General features: G+C 50.3%; 1 long non-coding RNA gene across 1 annotated transcript; it reads left to right on the forward strand.

The window, feature by feature from the left end:
- The first annotated feature begins 2,585 nt into the window (after positions 1-2,585).
- On the forward strand, positions 2,586-6,021 carry LOC115866128 (uncharacterized). Its single transcript, XR_009565886.1, has 3 exons — positions 2,586-2,750; positions 3,045-3,139; positions 5,474-6,021. It is a non-coding gene; the product is annotated as an uncharacterized lncRNA (long non-coding RNA).
- Positions 6,022-7,733: the final 1,712 nt, after the last annotated feature.

Consider the following 7,733-nt stretch of genomic DNA (forward strand, 5'->3'; position numbering starts at 1 on the left):
TTGGCTGGTGTGTGTTTGAAAAGTGCACTTGCGGGTAAGTTGTTGATTATCTCTAGGAATTGGTTAACCCTGGGAGGGCAGTCTCTCCAAGGTCAGCAAGGCCCCAGATATCAAAGCATCAGAATACAGAAAATAAAAGACATGGCTAATACAGTATTATTTCTGGTCCTACATGCTTTTTCAGATCCTGCCACTGCCTCCTCAAAAGGGGAGTCTATTTCCTCTGATCTTGAGCTTGGAGGACCTTTGTGATGGCCTCAATGAATAGACTGGAGGAAGTAACACTGTGTGGCTTCCAAGGTTAGGTCATTCAAGGTGATATGGTTCCCACCTGGCTCTTTTCCTGTTGGAACACTTGTCCCTGGAATTCAGCCCCCATAAGGAAGTCCAAGGCGCCTGTAGAGGCCACAGGCCTGTGTTCTGATCGAGAGCCCCAGTGACGGTCCCAGTTGTTGCCTGTGTCTAGCACAGGGCATGTGAGTGAATATGGCTTAAGATCCCAGTCCCCAGCCTCCAAGCCACCCCAGCTGATGCCGGCAAAAGCAGAGAAAAGCCGTCCTCACCGAGCCTGTCCAAACGCAGATTCATGAGCAAAAAAAAATGGTGTCATTACTTTCAGCCACTGGTCTTGGGGCAGTTTGTTGCACAGCAGTAGGTAAATGGGACACGGGATAAGATGATGCTGGGTTCGGGGGTAGCACAGGATGTTTGGAGTTTTCATGAGGCGGGTAGGGATGGGAATAAGGATGGAGACAGGTCAGAAAAGGCAACATACAGTTAATAATAGTAACCAAAGGACTTCCCCGGCGGTCCACTGGTCAAGACTGCGTGCTTCCACTGCAGGGGGCCTGGGTTCAATCCCTGGTTGGGGAACTGAGATCCTGCATGCTGCCCAGATCAGCCAAAAGAAAAAAAAAAATTATAGTAACCGAGTTGAGACCTTACTACATGTGTAAGCACTATTTTAAGCACTTTAAGTTCATCTGTTTCCACTCCCAACACTTCTGACACCAAAGGTATGGGATTTTTTTTCTCACACCAACCAACCCTCCAACTCTCTAGATACCAGCTGGGTATCCTACAGTTCGATTCAGTTCTAACAGTAACCACCTGGGGTTAGTGAAGACACCGCAGGTTAAGGGTTCAACCCCCCAAGACTGCCTGCCTCACTCCCTCCACCTGCAAGGCCCAGGTTACGACCTATACTTCTGAACAACCGGCTATAAATCACAGTTCCTACCGCCTCCCCCCCCCCCCGCCCCTTCTCAGGTTCCATACTTCGCTAGAATGGCTCACAGAACTCAGGAAAAGTTAAGTACTGTTACCAGTTTAGTATAAAACCCACAACTCAGGAGCAGCCAATGGAAGAGATGCGTAAGGCAGGGGATGGGGACACGGCATCCTCCCAGCACTTTCATGTGATCACCAACCTGGAGACTCTCAGAACCCATCATTTAGGGGTTTTTGTTATGCAGGCTTGATTGGCCAAATCACTGTCCGTTGGTGATTGAAGTCAACCTCTAGCCTTCCTTACTTCCCCGGAGGTTGGGGGTAGGGCTGAGAGTTCCAATCCTCTGGCCATCAGCCCCCATCCCCGGGGCTATCTAGGGGCCCACCAAATGCCACCTCATTAGCATAAACTCAGGTATGGTTGAAAGGGGTTTATTAGGAATAACCAGAAAAGCTCCTATCACTCAGGAAATTCCAAAGGCTTTAGAAGCTCTGTGTCAGGAGCCTGGGAGAAGATGAAATGTCTATTTCCTACTGTATCACAGTGCATTCATTTCATCCTTCCAACAAGCCTATGGTGTCAGTACTATTCCTACTGGGGCTGGGGAAACTAAACTCAGAAAGTCACCCAGCTAGAGGAGCCCATAGAACTGGAATTTCTATCAGGTAGCCTGACTTCAAGTGCATGCTGTTAACTGCTAAATTTTGTTGGTTTATTGATTCCACGGCCTCTTTCTTTATCACAGAAATAACAGGGACCATTCGTTCACTCAGTTAACAAACATTTATCGAGTGTGTGCTTTGAGCTGATTCTGAAGAATGAACAAGCGTTAGAAGGCTTACAGGAGAAGGAGGATACGATGCTCTAACAACAGAGAGAAAAACCTGGTGCCTTTTACTTTAACCTTTTTATTTTGAAATAAAGATCAATTTATAGGAAGTTGTCAAAAGAATGTCAGGGAGTTCCCGTGCACCCAACAGCCCTTCTCTCCTGAAGCTGGCGGTGAAACGGGAGTCCCCCTAAAACCAAGTTCCTCTGCTGAGTTTGTGATTAATCTCTCTACCCAAAACTTCATTCCCTTTCTTGTCCCACCCCCTGTTCCCTTCAACATGGAGGAGTATCACAGAAAAAGGGGGCCTTCCCGGGTACAAAAGCCCCTCCACGCGTGTCCCTCCCCCCAACGCACACTCTAGTTTGTAGAAACAGTACTTAGTCTCTCAGGACTTCCCAGAGGTCCAAAGAGCCGATTCAAGCCCTTACTAATTAGGGATGTGAGGGAATGTAGAAACAAAGGAAAAACAGTCAAGGAACAACCGTTCGGCGAGAAAACAGAGTCCTAGCTCCTCCTCAGGGATGTACATAATAATCTGACGTGTGTCTTTGTGTTGTTCTGCAGGCACGAAGGCCCTCACCCAGGTGGAGGATGGTGACTCCATGCTGAGACCCCAGACTTCTGTTAGAACCTTCCTAAGCGTGGACTTGCAGAGCTGAAAGGGAAGAGAGAGGATGTGGACAGCGGGTGAGAATACGTGGCTGTGGAAGGGGTGCAGGCGATGGCCACCCTGACCTGCGACCTATGACCTAGGCCAGTCTTCCTCCGCCCCTTGCTGGGCACTGCCTCTCGAGCTGCTGCCCCTCGATCACGGGCTTCCCAGCTTTGCTGCTCTCCTCCCCGCCCCCCCCCCCCCGCCCTCTGGCCCATCTAACTGTGGAAACAATTGCGAAGGATTATTGTATCGGGGTTTTATATAATATGGAGTGAAGTGTGGAGCACACCCTTACAGTTTGTCTCACTTTCTTCCTGTCACTGAAGCAAAGTATTGAGAAGAGGAAGTCATTTTACAGTTGCCGCAGCTGCTACTGAATTTAGATTGGAAAAATGATTTGCGCGAGCAAAGTGGCGATCAGGTAAGTCCCATGAATTTGTTCCTTAAAAAAATGTGTTTGTTAGAGAGAGGACGGGACCAGGGAAGGAGCTTTGCCAGCTTCTGTGCGCCAACCTCAGAGACGCACTGGGCTGATAGGAAAGGTGAAGGCCTTTCAGCCCTTCTGTGTCTGATAAAACCCTTTCCCTTTTCTCCATCTCATTTAATCCTCGCAGTGAGAAGGGTACGGTCGCCTAGGGGTTACAGTATGTCCAGCTTATAAACACAGAGAATGAAAGATACACAGCTAACAGGGAGAGGGTCCATCTCCAACCCCTGGATGCACCTAAGAGCCTCTGCTCTTCGGATGACCCTTTGAGTGTACGTGGTCCCACTAATCTTCAGATGAGATTCACACTTTGAAGAGAAGCAGGGAATTTGCCATTTATTTGCCATTTCTTTCATGCTCATTTTGTGCCAGGAACAGGGAAGGGGTGGCTTACGTTAGTTAGCTCATTTAATCCAAGACCTGAGAACACCAGGACCCAAGAGCAAAAGGCTTCTGCAGGGCTGGATTTTAATAAGACAGGAAATGATCACAGTTGCTTTCGGAGGCCTGGGCTTCGCTAGGACGGAGTCTTTCTCCTCCTTCTGAGCTGCCTGCTCCCGGGAGATAGAAGCTCCACTCCTGTTGCTGTTTATTAAGTCAGGGCTGGGCCTTGCACGCTGGGGCCCATGTCTCCATGAGCTTCTGCAGCCCCTGGTAGATGTGAGGCCCCTGTGACTTGCTGCAGCTACTCCCCCATCATGGGCCCTTGTCCTGCAGGCTCACCAGGACCTCCAGGCCCTGCGGAATCTCTACCAGGTGTCTCCAAGAGCGCTCAGGAGTGTCCCGCAGGCGCTACTGACAAGGCTGGCCCTACTCTGGGCCTGCTCTGCCTTGTCTCCTGGGGGCTGGGCCCCTGGGTGTCTGTGCTCAGCACTTCTCTGTGAAGGGACTGCCTATTCTGAACAGCAAGTGCCCCATGTTTCTCAAAGTTTCAGCAACACGGCTTCTCGGCTTCTTCCGGAACGCCTGGTCACCTTCTGTCACCTTAGGACACAGTTTCGAGTGCCAGATCCTCGTGAGAAGGAACTCTGACACCCGGGGTGCTTGACTCACGCCCCTGAATGACCCCAAGTTCCAGGCGGGGACTCAGGGTCAACCCACCTCTCTGCAGATGGCCGTGGCTGCTTACTGGGTCAAGCTCAAGGGCCTGGCTCCTTCCGGGCTCTGGGCGAGGTCTCTCTATACTATTAATAACTGATAGGGGCCTGTCAGTTATTTATACCCCCCTCGATACTAAAATGTGAGTCACTGATAAAAAGCAGTCAGCCATTGTTGATTATCCACACTGTGCCAGGCCCGATGCTGGGAGCTGTACGCACGTTACCTGCTTTTAATCCCCAGAATGACCTGAGATGCACCATTTACCACCCGTGGGGTCAGAGGTCAGTGGGAGCCGGTGGCGCAGGATGTCCAGGGAAGTGTGACTGCACCTTCTGTGCCTCAGCGCTTCATCTATAAAATGAGCCGTTAGACCAGATGTTCTTTAAAATCCTTTCTGACTCTAAAACTCACTTCTGTTGCCTTTCTAAGGAATATCTACAACCTCACAAAAGTCAAAACTTAAGCCCCCAAAAGATGCAGGGCTGATTGTAGAAACACCTCTAATATCTACATATCATTATATCCGTGGGTTATTATTCTGAGGAGGGAGTTGTTTGAAACTGTCTGCTACGGTTATTTTTAAATTTCAAGTCAAAAAGCTCACCTTGGACTGGCTTAGCAAATAGGGGACTTCCTGGCTCATCTCTGAAAGGTCCAGCGCCGGCTGGGCTTCTGCTCTTTCTGTCTACAATCTGCAGGTTTTGCGTTTGCCCTTGGTTCACCTTTGTCCTCACACAGGGCTCCTTCATTGGCAGGCCGGTCATCCAAAGCATTAGGGGCTTGCTGTCGTCGAGGGAGAGATAGCACTGCTTCCATAGTCGTTGAACAGGTTTTACTTTCACACGGGTTGGTTCGTCCCTGAACTGCTCTAAATAAATACTAAGAGTTGATTGGCATGGGCCTAGGTTATCATCCATACTTAAACCAAGCACTGTGGCACAAGGGATAATATTTTAGGGATTGCTAGATGCCAATCGGAGTCTATTCCTTAGATCTGGGGGTAGATTCAGTCCTACCCAAGACTCCCGGATGCTGGGCAGATTCTCCAAAGGAAATTCTGGGTAGCGTGTCAGTCAGGACAGAACGTGTTATGCTGCAGTAGTAAACAAACCCCCCATCTTAGTGATTTGAAACAGTAGAGACATTTCTTGCTCAAATTTGATGCAGATCCAACAGGAAGGCCCTGCTCAGGGGGGTCATTCCCAGGCCCAGGCTGATGGAGGCTCAGTCTCGGCACGAGCTTTCGCTGTGAGTGTGGTGCGGGGGAGAGCTGGAGAGACCGGCGCCAGCAGATACATGTGTCCACCTGGAAACGCCAGGCACCACTCCTGCCCACTTTTCACTGGGGAAAGCAAGCCAACTAGATGTCTGTCTTCAAGGGGGCAGGAAAGTGCAGTCCACCTGCAGGCCTGGACAGAGAGGAGAGCTGTGTCGATGAACAGAAATGACGTCTGACACAGCAGGAACCGATGCAGATAGGTCATCAACAAATACTCAAGGCGATACTTCTGCAATTGTAACAGAAGGATTTAAGGGGTGGCTGTGATACACTTGGAAAGAGCACCAACTTAGAGGCCGAGCACCTGGGCTGGAGTGTGATTGAAATTTGCCAGCTCTGCATCTCTAGGCAAGGAATCTTTGAGCATCGGTTTTCTCAACTATAAAAATAGGGATGACAGTATTCATCATGCAGAGTCTTTATGTGGTCCAATGAAATAATGCATGTGAAAGTACATTGCACATTTGTAACTGCTGTGTGCTGTGTAAGAATTCTTGTAACTTTTCTTTGACTTCTACTTAAGTAAAACCTTAACATCAACACTTGTCAGTTCTGGAATGAGCTTTGGGAAGGCAATTGCTGACTCTGCCTTTGGACTTCTGTTCACCAACCTGACCCTACGCTACTCTCCGCAAATGTAGGATGATAGAAATGGTTCTGATTTTCCAAATAGTCTCCTGGGGGAAAATGTTCCTCTCTCTCATTTGTGCTTTTATTTCACACTGTGTCAGCAGTCTATTTCCTCACAGATGATATATAGTTTTAATTCTGTAAAGGTTTTGGTAAAGTGAGGACTCTGAACTCTCCAAGAGGGGCAGGTGGGCTGGAACATGGTATGATGGCGAAGGTTGCTTCCTGAAGCATGAAGATCTGGGTTCCATTCAGGGTTTTGCTACCTGGGAGCTGTCGGACCCCAGGCAAATCCCCCAGTCAATTCAGCCTCATTTTGGTAATATGTAAAGTGCAGATAAAAATTCCAGCCCCATCTTCCACTGAGGATTTTTGAGAGGATAAAGGAATTAGTGTTCCCATTATATATCCCCAAATATTCATTGAATACTTTCAAGGTGGGAACCAGGCACTGAGCCAGGTGCCGAGGGTAAATCAGTTAACTGGACGTGCAGGATGCCAGCATGTGTGCGAGGCCCGTTTGGTTCTCTGGGGGGAGGCTGGGGGGCCTAACCTCATGGGTCTCGAGCACTCTGGCTGTTGTGTGTACTTTAGACATGGCAGTATGTGAGGTGGGAAGGTGGGGAGAATTCAGGGGAAGATGGGCGCCCCCAATGGGTCACACTGACTGCTCCCCTCCAGTTCCCCCTCCCACTTTCGGTAGGTGGTAATAGGGGTGGGTGGGGACCCAGTGATGGGAGAGCAGAGAGTGAGTGTGTGACAAGGGTATTCATCCTGAGGGCCCTGACGGGCATATGGCAGCGTCCTCGGCGTGGTGGCTTACCTGTACAGGTAGTAAAGGAATGCCCTTCTGGGGTTTTGTAAAACGTTCTTTCGACCCAGTTTCCCAGTTTGGGGGGAGCAAGGGGCGAGTTTTACAATAGTCTCTTCCCTGGAAGTCGTGTCACCCCACCTCCTGAGTAAGTACTGTGCCTTCTGCTCTCGCGGAGCGCTCCAGGGAGGTCTCCATCCCTTTGCAGCTCTGAATCAGCCGCTGCTCCCCTGATGGTTTTGCTGGAGCAGGGCTTAGGGTGAGGGCTCGTTAGATAGTGCCTGCGAATCATCTGGAGTTCCTTGGAGACGGGCGCCTCTCGATGTATTATTAATAGGGGCGAGCACAGTGTTTCCAAACAAAGACGCGCCTACTTAAATACCTGGGGTCTGGGGGAGGGAGGGCAGAAGGGAGGGCTGGAAAGCAGACGCAGCCAAGAGAGCCCATCCTTCGGGAAGGCCTTCAGCCCCGTCACGTGATCTCCGGGGTGGCGGCCGTGGGCAGGGACTGTCAGTATGACGTGGATAGTTGTGGAGCATCCCCTCAACAGGCAGTACTCGTGTGGACAGTGCGGACAGGGCACTGGTCTGTGACGGGGCCTCTGAGGAGGGAAATCAGTTAGTCTGGCCAGGCTGTGCCCCCAAGGGTGGTTTCCAATCGAGGAGACTGTACCAGCTTCCGGGAGCACTGCCTGCGCCGGCATTCCC

Source organism: Globicephala melas, chromosome 11 (genome assembly GCF_963455315.2).
Source record: "Globicephala melas chromosome 11, mGloMel1.2, whole genome shotgun sequence".
Lineage (NCBI taxonomy): Eukaryota > Metazoa > Chordata > Mammalia > Artiodactyla > Delphinidae > Globicephala > Globicephala melas.